Source organism: Apteryx mantelli, chromosome 3 (genome assembly GCF_036417845.1).
Source record: "Apteryx mantelli isolate bAptMan1 chromosome 3, bAptMan1.hap1, whole genome shotgun sequence".
Classification (NCBI taxonomy): domain Eukaryota; kingdom Metazoa; phylum Chordata; class Aves; order Apterygiformes; family Apterygidae; genus Apteryx; species Apteryx mantelli.
This window is the reverse complement of record NC_089980.1, coordinates 15,013,356-15,026,501: the sequence shown is the minus strand read 5'-3', so window position 1 is coordinate 15,026,501 and position 13,146 is coordinate 15,013,356. Positions and strand designations below refer to the sequence as shown.

Genomic DNA, 13,146 nt, shown 5'->3' with positions numbered 1-13,146 from the left:
CATTCTTATGGTTGTCATAACATTTAGCTCTGTGTTGCTTGCAATGTGAACAATCTATTAAGATATGTAAGGTGCAAAATGCTGCCTTTACGTCTTTGAGTTCCTGCAATCCGCTGTAACATCCCAGTGCAATTACTGCCAGCGCAGCACAGGAGCGGCTTCCAACCACTGCCTCAGCCGACCAGAGGGCCCGGGCCAGTGACTCTGGGCAGGCTTGGCCGCAACCACTGGGGCTGCTGAGACTTGCCTTCCTCCCGCTGCACTCCCCCTCCTCCTTCCCTATCCCAGCCTGTCATCAATCTTACTAAAATGACAGCAGACAGATGTTAGCCTTTGCAAAGATCAAATGAAATCTATGGCTTTAGGGCTGTTCACCAAGGAGCAGAGTAGTCTGCACCAGACACAGGCACCAGCAGTCACCTCCTCTGCATCAGCGCGCCCAGAATCAGTTTGGCAGCCATCACCGTCGTCTCTCCACAGGCAACCGGCGTCCTGAAATAGATTTTGACAAAACTTTAATGTTTTAGCCTCTCCAAAAAATTGTGTTTTTTTATAGCAAGATTGCTTATTCTAAACTTTTGGGGGCTACAGCGACTCCCTCCCTTCGCTTCCCCTCACTTGGTGCTCATCTGGGGTGAGGTTGGAAGGGGCTTGTCCTTGCAGCCACGTCGATAAGCAGCTCGGGAGTGCCCAGGTTAATCTGCGTTTGGTACGCTTGGCCCTTACACATTCAGTAACCCAAATGCTGCTAGCAAAGGGGAAAGAAAAAAAAAAAAAAAAGATGACTCCATGGCATAAATATGCTGTATGTGCCCTTGTCTCATGCAATTTCTTTACATCGATGTGCAGGAATATTTATCCCCAGTAGAAATGTTTAACTAATCTGGTAAATGTCAAGCCATATGGTGTACATTGTAAGGATTTCATCAGGCCTTTTTAACTCTTTGTGAAAGTCTCTCCATCTCTCGCTCGCTTTCTCTGTGCCTTTTTCTTTTTTTTTTTTCCTTCCTTTTTGCCCTTTGCTGCTGCCCAGGCAGAACCTACGGGGAACGAGACAGTATACATGGTACTATTAACATTAGCTAGATCTGGGAGGTGATGTTCGCAGTTTATAATAACAAGCAGCGTTAGTCAGAAGTGCGACTCGTGAGGCAACCTTTGTGCTGGGCTAAGAGACACTCTGAATGTAATTTTTATCAGCAGTGACCTGCAGACGAAGATCACTAATAATTTCTTTCTAACAAACTGTCCACCCGAACAATGTGCAAAATTCCCAGGGGCTACCTCATCTCTTATCACTTCCTTTGAATAATCAAGTCTTCACAACAAATAAACTGCTATTCTCTGGCACTTTCAACTAAAGGAAACGTTTCTGTACAGTAACTATCTAGTGCATCTCTCAGAAAGATAGAGTGCAATTTACAATAAGCAATATCAAAAAAGAATAAACCGTTACGCTTGTGCCAATCCTTATTCATGGTTTTATAACAAGACATATCTGTTTTCTTCCTATAAATCTTGACTCTATTTTTAGAGTTTGCAAATAATGACTCCAGTGTTTGGCTGCCTGCCACTTCTGTGAAAAACTAGAATAACCACAGTGCAAGACTACAATATTAAAAAAAAAAAAAAAAGAAAGAAAGAGAGGGAGAGAGATCTCGCCGAACTCCGTGTATTCCCTACCAGGAGAGACCGTGCAAAATAGCAGTAAGTGATGTACACGGACAGAACGTGTCAGAGAAAGCAGGAACAGGCTTGAAGTTTGGCTGATCTTCCACACCTCCTTCAGAATACTTTTACCTGAAACGAACCGCGGCAGCGTGGACCCACCCCGGCCCCTTGCGGTCCTTAGCGCACCTCCGGCGGGCGCGTGCCCCCAGCCCCAGCCCCGCGCTGGCCTGCCTGCCACTGCCCAGCACCACTGCTGCCTTTGGGTCTTGGGGGCTGCTGGGCTTGTCTGGTGCCTGCTGGTGGAGGGAGCCTCGGAGGGCAAGGGACTGCGGAGCACTTTTCACTACAGAACAGCCCAGAAGAAAAAAAAAAAAAACAGGAGAAACTACCACCTTTAGCCATAGCCTCAGGACATTTTGCGGTGGGGAAGGCGAGGGAGGGGGAGCTGCAGGTCAAGAAAAGGATAAGATCTGGGTGGCTGGGAATGAGGAGGGAGAAAGAGGAATGTAGTGAAGGAGGTAGAGAAGGAAAAGCAGGGAAATGACAGCGTTCAGATAAATTTAGCTCTGAATCCAAACTTCTGGGGGAGGGGAGGCGTTTCCTGCCCCAAACCTCTGAACTTTCTGAGATTCTCCTATATCACAAGTGATTTACCTGTAAAGAGAACTGAAAAGAAAAAAGAGAAAAAAATTGAAATAAACAATTCTCCGCTGTTTAAACAATCTTTCCGTCTTACTCCCCCAGGGTCAAATGTTCAGGCACAAGGACACAAACATGAAAGAGAGAGAGAGAAAGAGAGGGAGAGAGAGAGACAAAGAGAAAGAAAAGAAAAGAAAAGAAAAGAAAAGAAAAAAGAAAAGAAAAGAAAAGATCACTTTAAAAATGGGATCTTCACACAGATGCATTAGCCCCAGTTTTCATCAATATAACAACAGTATATCAACTGTTAACACAAAGTGCCTTCCCCAGATACCTGCCAGTTCCCTAATTCCAAAATATTTATTGGTACATTACACTTAACATGTCATCATTATTAAGGACACTGGCGAGTAATGGTACTACAGCTACCAGTGTAGTTATCTGAGCTTTGTGTTACATGCAAGCATTTTGGGGAAAAGAGAGAGAGAGAGAGAGAGAGAGAAGGCTAAGTTGTAAACACATAGAAAAAAAGAAGACAAACATTAATAATTAATCAGACGCACTAGTCCAAGACTTTTACCATGAAAGCTATGAGATGAATGTATCTATTAGCCATGTATATTTAAAAAAAAAAAATCTCACACTAATGTATTTCTAATAACAGCGTTATCTGGCTGTACAGACAGCCCATGCCTGAGCAACCTCTCAATATTCAGGAAGTTGTTGACAAAGACTTTTGCAGTAGCCTGTGTGATTTTGCGTTATTTCCCTTAATTGAACCAATAAGACCTGCACTCATACAGTCCTGACCTTTGCTCAGAAGGCTAATTTGAGATTAGGGTAGGCTGAAAGTAAGAAATAGAGAAGGTATTTTTAAAGAGCAGAAACATTTCTACAGTAATGGAAGATTAAGACTGATTTCAGTACTAGGATCCTTTCAGTCCCCAAACCACTCTGCTGCTAAGGAGATCTTTGAAAGGACTTTGGTGAGACAATATAGTATCTCGATTTTCAGAAAAGTTAAATTCACTCAGCTTTGTCTTTGTGCTGAGTGTTTTAGGGCTTGTAATAAAGACGAAACCCATGACTTTGAGTCATTGATGTCTTTACAGTCTCCCACTAGGACATTCAGAAGTCCCTTAGGAAAACTTATACAAGAGCATAAAATATGTCATTTCAGATAAACGATTCTTTGTGGTTCTTACATTATTCTGGTCTAGTACTGAAGGTTGCAATACTTAAGCCATATGGGGTCGCCAGAGAGTGAATGAGACGGGCTCCTTGGTGGGAGAAGGAGACCCAAAGTGATCTGGGAAAAGGTAGGAGAACAAATGTTTTGATTACAATTGTGGACATTATGCCAATACAGTACAGAGACCCTCCTACATAAAGAGAGGCACCGTGCCAAAATCTAGAGGAATGACTATGGCCCATATGAAAAACAGACCACACAGGGGTTTTTTTTGTTTGTTTTTAATGTGGACTTACTCCACGTGTTCTTAGGCACACTAACAATCAGATACAAGGGTTGCCTGGTGGGTTTACCATAATCCAGAGATCCAGGGTCTACAACTACTTGTCTCCTGCCTCTATAGGTTTGTGGCTGCAGGAGAGCCTCCACATGTTATGCCCTGATCCTCATCAGGCCACACATGAGTCAGCCCAGATTAAAAAAAAAAAACACACCTAGGGAAGTGATACGGCACTTTCTCCTTGGGATTCCCTTTCCTCATGCATTCCATAAGGCTCCAATTCATGTTTTCGCACACAGAGGCTGGAAGAGCAGAGGTGCTCTTTTCCACTGGAAGCAAGAGGCAGGAAAGAGCCACTGTGCTGAGTTTGTACTGCCTACTGTGTGGAGAGGGGACAGGAGGCAAATAAGGAGCTGAAGACCCGTTGAGTTAACTACACTGCACTTCTGCAGTGCTGTATACAGAAATCTCGTATTCAGACCCAGATTATTATTTTTCCCTCAGCTGCAATGTTCGAACAGGGCTAATCGTGCTGTTCTACACAAGGACATCCACGAAGTCAGAAGGAATACTTCAAGCAGTGCAGCTGCAGCTAAAAGACTCAGCAGTCACCGCCTGCAACGTGGATTTAAAGACTGTTCCCTCTATTTACACATGTAGATATTGTAATGCTGCTGTGCAAACAGTTCTCTGTGGACTTTTGGTTGTGGATTTTATTATAACACTTCCCGACTATGAATGGCACCTTTCCTCTGCAATATCTGCTCCTGTGCCCTTTGTGCTTTACGTTCTGACTCTCCTCTATTTTTGCTACTTTTCTTGCTGGCATGATTAAAAAAGTAGGAAATGAACCTTTGCTTTTTTCTCTAAGTGATGCTTACAGCATGTGAGCTGCAGTTGTGTTGTATTCCCTGAACTTTGCAGCCACCGGAAACACGAGCAGTACGTCAACTTGTTCCTGTCTTTGCAAGAGAATTCAAGGTCAAGCTGACCAGTGAACTCTTGTATTTAAACAGAGTAAGTCAATGCTCATCTATAGCACCGAATCTGCCTCTAGGAAAGATGTTAACCCTGTGCGGGGCCTCTAGACAGCACAGTCTGTGTCATGGCTTTTAAAGCAGTACTGCTGCTGTCAATAACAGCTGGACATACTGCATATGTCTACCAGGCCTAAACAAGTGTCCCTTCTTTGGACGTGCGCTGTGCACAAGAGGCCCTCAAGGGGTTAATACATGCCATTCCTGAGTTCAGTGAAGGGACAGTGAGAGCCGAACAGCGGGAATTTCAGGATGTTAATAGCCTGTTCTCTTCCGATTGGCCCAGAACGAATGCAGGGTACAGTAAATTGTCCTTGTCAGCTTAGCTCACATGATGATATGCTTTATTTCTAGACATGCCTTGAATCTGTCCCTTGAATTTATGTTCAGAAAATAAACACTTCCAGACGGCAATAAAGCATTCAGTTGTAGCTGGCTGTTGCACAGCCTCAAGCCAAGCAAAGCCATTTGCTTTAGAGTTTCTAGAGCTTGCAAAGCTTCAGTTCTATGCTTGTGTTTCCTTCAGCTCATGCTCACATTAGCAAGTGCCCCCCCCCCCTTGCACCAGAGGGAATGTCCCACCTTACTTTAGAAAGCTCCAGAGAGTTTCACATAGTTTCCATGTGGGCACTATCCTGAAACATGACATCAGACCGTCTCATGCGTGCAGACCAGAATATGTGACTCTCCTGTCTTTTACAGCAAGCAACACTGAATCAGGGAAAAGAGAAAAAAATTCAATGGCAGCAAGTTGCAAAATAAAGATATCAGTGATTCAGGATATGAATTTCCTACCATAAAAAACTAAATTAAACAGCTGTTACATTTTTGTCTGATGTGGCTAAGGGAACAACTGGTGGCTGGCTGATTTACTGATTAGGAAGGTTGTATGCAATAATCTCCAGGTGTTACTGATAAACGCCCAAATAGAGCTGCAGTATTTGTTTGCAACCAGTAATTTTTATGGCCATCCTCTCTCTCCACCTCACTTCCCCTCAATAACACCAGTTTATAACTGCATAGTTACAGTATAGGGGAGTTTGGCAAAAATCAATGGTAAATGCGCATAAGAGACAACAAAAGAGCAATACAAATAGAAAAGGCCTCGTTACAGCTTTAGTTTATTAGAGGTGCATGGATATTAAAATACTTTCTTCAACCCAAAGGCACTATAAGAAGAAATACTGAGTTATATCCAGAACATTTAAGATTGGGCAGCCTTACCCAAATGTAATACCTAGAAGATTCCTGAAGAGACCAGGGCATCAGGTGGTTTTCATTTTGTTCCAGTTTGACATAACACAAAATTTCTACTCAAGTCCACTCCTACTCAACAAAGCACAGTGAAAGGGAAACTTAAGCCTATGTCAGTAGACATTTGGCAGATGCTTAGCTTAAATATGCACTTTGGAGCACAACCTTGGACACAATAAGCGCTTGGTTCAGAATATATGACGATTTATCCTCCGAGGCTGTAAGTGATGCGACACGCTGGCTTCAGCAGCAAGCCCACTGATAAAGGATCCTTCCTCCCCCCACCATGGCTGCTCCATCCTGCTCCTGCGCTGCAGTTCAGCATCCCCTTGGGCATGCCAATACAATTCTCCACAGCCGTAAAGCAGACCATTACTGCATCGTCTCTAACCCAGATTGCTGCAGAGACAGAGTTTATGCTGCTGCCCTGGAAGCAATTGCACCAGCACGGCTGCGGGGCAGCGGGCATCATGCAGGGCTGGGCAGGATTATGGAAGGGCTGAAAGCCAACGGTGCTGTGAAGGGAACATTTGCTGCCATTACTCTCGCTTAAGAGTGGCATCCCCTTATGCCTGTGTCTTAGGGATATGGTAACCCACTGGTCAACATTTGCTAGAGGTCCTGCTCTCTTTACACAGTTTACGAAGAAAATGAGTTTATTCCACCCCTAGTCCCAGCCCTTGATCAAGCTATAGCAACTCACAGCTTTGATTCAGGAGATCCCTCTTCTGATCCTGGATTTGTCCCTTGAGACTGGGGGCCATCACATCACCGCAGGAGAACAAGGCGGTGATATTATTGCTACACATGCACCAGTCTTGGTCCAGTCTTCTTCAGCTGATGGCCAGTGATGTTTTCCTTCAGAACATATCAGTTTCAGGACAACCAGGGCTTTCTGTGCTCCGTAAACCCACACAGGCCAGAAGCAGCTTGTTTATATTCTGAAAGAGTTTTGATAGCAAAATCTTTTGATAAGAAATCTCGGAAACTGCAGGATGACAGGGACCGTTCTGTTCTAGATTATAAATTTGCAAAGTGATAAGGATGTAAAAATAGGAATACTCCAGGTACCAGGCTGGAGCCCGGTTCAGAGTAAACTCCCATAGATCACTTGTTACTGAGAATAGCTGGGCTGCTATGTTTATGAACCGGCCAAAGATGGGGGTGATTACTGAGGTGGCGAATACCTCACCCTGCGGATGGGAAGCAGGGAGGGTGGGCAGACGGACCTAGCGAGGGAGACAAGCATGGAGCCTGGTGGCAGGTGGGTTTCACAGGGGCCAGTTTCCGGGTAAGACACACTGGAAAAGCATCTGACTAGGGGAGGTGATTTCTTGCTGAGCCACTTCTTTCCTTTTCCCCACAGCACCAGGCCAGACATCTCGCAGGCAGCAGGGATGTGGAAAATGTTCTCATTGCTGGTTCAGCAAGGGTGTTGAAAAGCTTTTACAATTTCATAGGAAGCCAAAGGGCAATTATGCTTAAGCCCCCCCTTCCTTTTCTCTGGCTATCTTGCTTTCTTGTGTTTCTCATTCGCTCTCATTCCCATCCTTCCTTTCCTCTTCTCTTCCCTTGATCCCATTCAGGGACTCCAAAGGACTAATTCAGCACAGCACTGGCAGAGATAAGTTAAAACAATGAGCAGATTTGCAATTAGGGAGAGTTTTAAGGTTGGGGAATTGTGCATGTTTTACAGTCATCTCTTACTGGTGATTGGGACTTTATCTTCACTAGATACAGCTCCTTCATTAGCTTTCACAGCTCCACCCTCGTGCATCAAGTTAAATTCCACGTTCTCACTACAATGTTGCTGTATTTCAAACATATCCCATTGAAAAAAAAAATACCATAAAAATGTACACTGTACTTCAGCCAGGACTGATTATCAATGATGTACATGCCTTTAAAATCCTGTGTTAATGAGGTATCCTTATTACCATAATCAAACATGCTTAGAAACTTGTCACAGATAAGCAAAATTCTTTACATTCTTTGCTCTGCACTTTCTTTCGGCATCTCTTCCCCATCCCCCTTTGCAACTGCTTAACTTCTGAAGGTTAGGGACCGGTAGCACTGGAAATTAAAGTCCTCTGTTTACCCACAGAAGCAGAAACAGTCAAAGCTTCCTCACTCTGCTGTAGAAATGACCTGAACACTGACCTGAAGAGACCACCCTCCTGAGAGAGGAAAGGTCACTGAGCCTCCATGCAAGATCTGCTCAGGGGATCCTCTGAAGAGAGAGAGAGAGAAAGATTGCAAATCATCCAAACTGTGCCAAATTATGTGTGAAGGTTTTGTAATGCAGACTACCGTCCACCAGGGATTAAATTAAGAACATCAAACCCAACACAGAAAGAATTTCATTTTATACTTAAATTTGACTTGTGGTGTTTTATTTAACACATTTTATCAACCTCCATGTCCCAAAACATCTCACCACCAAAAAATACTTAAATAAATTGTGCAATTTGTGGAGAAGGCCATACAAATTTAGCATGAAAGACTCTTACTTTTAATTTGCTCATACATACTGTGGAGTCACTAATACATATAACGGAGGCAGCCATTCCCCTTCATTCCAGAAATGACCTATTCTCCCTGTATTTACAGAATATCTGCCTAAATGGCACAAAAAAACCTTGATTTAAATGTTAGTGGTCTGACACGAATCAGGCGATGGTTATTAGAGCAAAGTTAGAATGTACTCAGCTCAGTCAGAGGAGTTTGCACTTCACTACATGTCAGCATCTGCTGCTTTTTATCCTGAGACTGGACCATTTTGTCTGAAATTACAAGACACAACAGGATTTCTTATATATCCAACTCCTCTTTACATAAATATACATCTTATTACTTGTTGGGGTTTTTTTAACCTATGAACAATGGTTCTGTTTCACTGTAGCTTTTAACATGCAGATTTTCTTAATTTTAGATTTAAGAGTACTTCTGAGATGTGACTTTAAAAAAGAGACAACCTGCAAGGATAGGGAAAAAAAAAAGAAGACTAAAATCTCTCAGGGAAAGGTTTGAGACCTGAACATTTTAAAATACTTACTGTTTGCCTGGTACTCTTTGATGGTTCCATCAGGGCTATAATAATATATCAACTGCATTCTTAGGGCTCAGCTAAGCCTTATGCAACTAGAGGCACACTGTAGGAAGCTTTCTTAGTCATAAATGGCATTTATTACCTTTTTTTAAAGAGTGCCGACAGAGGCAAAGGTTGTATGGTCTTGTCCTCATGTTGCCTGGTCAGCTTTCAGATCTGAAGCTCCCAAGTTGTTTTGCTTTGGTGATGTCACCAAGAGCCTTTCAACTGCCTTTTGAACTGGTGTGGAAGGAAAGGGAGGGCTTCTTTCCCTCCGCACCAGGCACCATGATTAAGACTATGTAAAATTTGCAGATTACCTGATAGTCCACTTCTGTTGAGAGCTTTCTCTGAAAACACTCTTCTCCCACGTGAGGACAGTGGGTAAATGGGAAGAGCATTGACTGGTCAGTCTGCCTTATCACTCCACTTACAGAATACCTAGGGAATTCATGTTTTCACATGAGCACACCTCTTGTTTCTTCAGGCACATCCGTGCAGGGCAACAGAGATGATTCAGAGATCTCCACGCCAGTAGAGATCTAAGCCTGTGAGATCATTCAGAGCTCCCCTTTTCTTCTTTTCTGCTTTGTATAAAGAAATGTTTATTGTAGAGTGTCCCACATCCCACCCAAGTGTCCTAAAAACCATGCTAAAATGCCAAAGGTTTTATCTGGCTTTTTAAAGTGTGAAGGGGAGCGACCCCCAGAGGAGTCAGTAGGGAGAGCTCCACCTTAGACTCCCCTGCAAAAAGGTGGACAACATGTTTATTTGAAAGGAGGAAGATATGACCCTATTCATAGGGATGTTCTACCTGTGAAGCTAGTCTGAGGCAAAAAAAATCTCACATTTTTGAGCTGTTTCACTTTGTTTTAAATACTTGCACAACCCCAGAGCAACTCCAGGGTCTGGCAGAGGAGTCCTTTTGCTGCTCAGGCAGCTGAGTCCTAAACCAATAAAATTCATGTCTAATGGGATCTAACTTTGTGTATAATCTCATGTTGGAAGACTCTGAGAAGCTTAGACTCCAGTATAGCTGCTGGCCGTGGAAGGAGTTCAGCAATTCACCGGTAATATTTAGCCTCCAAAAAAGTCGAGACCTCACTACTTTTGTGGAGATTACCTTTCCCATGAATTTTATATTGAATATATCCTCATGCTATTCATGAGAGTAAAGCATGTATTACCACTATTTATTTTACAGCTGGGAAACTGAGGCATAAGGCTTGAGCTATTTGCTTACGGGCACATTAAGACCATAAGATGAGTCAAGTCATGATGCCCTGAGGACAGCATCAGCTCCTTTACTGCAAAACCACACCTTTGGGGCAGTTTCTTCTTCTCCTAAAAAAAACCAAACCAAACCAAACCAAAATCTTGGACTGGTAGATAGAAAGGTAGCACAAAGTAAAACACTGAAGAAAATTCACACTTCTGAATATACGAAATCTGATTGCTAAACTTATTAGAACACTTGTAATCAGAGCATAAATGTGTAAACAGAATATATTGCGAGTAGAATATTATCCATAGATCTAAATATATATATATATAATTTATATTAAACAATAACATTCTAGTTCTCCAACTAATAGTACTCAGTTAAACTTATTCTCCAAATATGGGTATCCATTAGCACTCTGATTTCAGTGGCTGAGTATCAATAAATGTGTGAAGTACAGTCACTGAAAATGAGTGTGTTATTTTAGAAAGTGAAACAACATCTTCTACAACATGATATTATGTCATTAAAGCTCTTGATACTTGTATCATCCTCTGTATTGATCTATTACGACTGCTTGTGACCTTGTAAGCCAGTAAAATCCTATAATTTCATATGGTAGAGGACCCAATCCTGTTTTGGAGCTCTGATCCAAAGCCCGCAGATGTACCCAGCAATCTTTCCATTTGGTGCAACATGTTTTGAGTTAGGCTTTTGTCTGAACAGCCAAACCTCTCATACAGAGATATATGGATAGGGCCTTATAATCTGACAAAGTACTTGGCTAGAATACTCCCTATTAAAAAGTCAGCATTTGCCAGTAGTTACCACACATTTATAGGGATGACTGTAGTATCTCAGACAAGACAGTGTAGGAACTGCAGGTTAATGGTATCTCTTAATGGTGATGGCTGTAATGTAGGTTAATGGGATCATCTTTTCTTTTCCCTTGGAGAATTGGTGAATTCTTCCATCCATTGACATTATTTTTAGTAGCAAATGAAGAATTTGTTTCAGACCCAGAGATATTTTCACCAGTAGGCACGCTTTTAGTGAAGATCCCATTCAACTAACTACAACCAAAATTGGTGTGATTTCCTTTAGCCGCGTTAATAAAGGCTCACTGGGCTGGAAAGAGCAGCACATATACATTGAAGCCTGTTTTGCCTAGTGTATTTGGCGCTGCCCACGTTTCGCAGAGCCCGTCTGTTGGTTTCGTGCTGTAACTTGCCCAGGCTGCACGCTCGGGGGCAAGCGCCTCCGATGCAGCTCACTGAGCTGAACCAAGGTCCTGTGCGCGCTCAAGTCCACCGGGTGGGACATCAGGGGCCACAGTAGCTTTTGGCAATGCATTTTTGGGCTTGCATTTTAAGACCTAAAGGTAGATCTTACCAACCACGTCCTCATCCCTGCCTATGGCTGCGCTGGCCCTGCATGTTCTGCCCTTCAGGCCTTCCTAGCGAGGACGCTGGAGGGCACGGGCTGTTTGTCTCTATGAAAACCAAACTTTGCTGAGTTATCAGAACAAGGCATGCCTGGCTGTGAGCTTATCAGCTGGAGAAAAAAAGGCGCAGAAGAGCGCACGGATCTCCCCGCATTTCTTACGTGCTCCGCCAAGGCCCCAGCCCGGGAGCGGAAAGGAGAGGGGGAAAGACGGCTTTTCAGACGCAGGGAATCGCTCAGCCCTGGGTGCTGGTGAGCCTCCAGCCGGCCGGCCGGCCAGCTGGAAGCCCAGGCCGAGGAGCAAACAGCTCCTCCAAGGGGCAGCCCTGTTCTTGGGCGCTCCTTTTCTCCCCCTCCCGCTGGCTTTTTTGTCTTGCGTCCTAATTCTCAGTCTGGCCTGGACGTCACAGCTCCAGAGCTGAGGACTGTCATCTGTGGGCTGCCACTCTGGTAGCCCGGCCGTGAATGACACTCCAGTCGTGTGCTAATTGCCCTGCTGCAGCTCGGCTATCAGCCAGCCCCCGGCTCAGATTTACTGATTGCCGACGTGACCTGAGTGAGTGAGCAAGCACGCAGAGGTCAGGGCTCGGAGGGGCCAAGTTCAAGGGCACAGACTGGTACAGACGTATAAACAAGGGAATGGTATGTAAGCAATAAAGACATAAAGGTTAGGATCAGGGCTAGCAGTACAATAAACAGCTGTGATAACCCAGTTTGTTTATAGATAAAGAATTTACTGTAAAACCCGCAACGTGCAGGATACATTTGTTAACGCTTGAAGGGACACGTATTTTTAGATCCTCTACTATTTTTTCTTTTGCACGCTGTGCAAATATCTCTGAACATCTTTATTTCCTTTTCTTTTTTTCTTTTTAAAATCAAGCTTGGGAAATGCAGAGTCATCGCGTTAGTTAGAAATCTTTCCCACCAAAAATCCCTCCAAACAAGCCAACACTGTTCCATAGGAGTTTAAAATTGCTGCTACAACAAATTCAGAAAGGCAGATAGCCTGGTCCTTAACACTTCAGCTTCCTATTAAAACATCCGTGTTTCAAGCAAGGAACATTCCTGTACATCCCATTTTTCCTAATTTAGTTTTAATAAAAGTAAGTAGAGTACGTACAATTTCATTAAGGCTCTTGTAAATTTTGCACAGTGCATGTTTTGCTAACTTTACTTTTAAAATATATTTCAGAGTGTAGCCAAGCATTCTGTGAAATTACTACGGCGCTTCTTAACTGTCCTGTGAGGCTCCCATCAGAAGTACAATATATTGTACTGTAACTATTGATCCAAATGGCTACATTTCTAAAGCAGAAA

At 43.4% G+C, this 13,146-nt stretch overlaps 1 long non-coding RNA gene across 1 annotated transcript; it reads right to left on the bottom strand.

Annotated features, from left to right (window-relative positions):
- Positions 1-381: 381 nt before the first annotated feature.
- On the bottom strand, positions 382-6,841 carry LOC106495000 (uncharacterized). Its single transcript, XR_001294384.2, has 3 exons — positions 6,777-6,841; positions 5,402-5,530; positions 382-492 (listed from the first exon to the last, which is right to left on the bottom strand). It is a non-coding gene; the product is annotated as an uncharacterized lncRNA (long non-coding RNA).
- Positions 6,842-13,146: the final 6,305 nt, after the last annotated feature.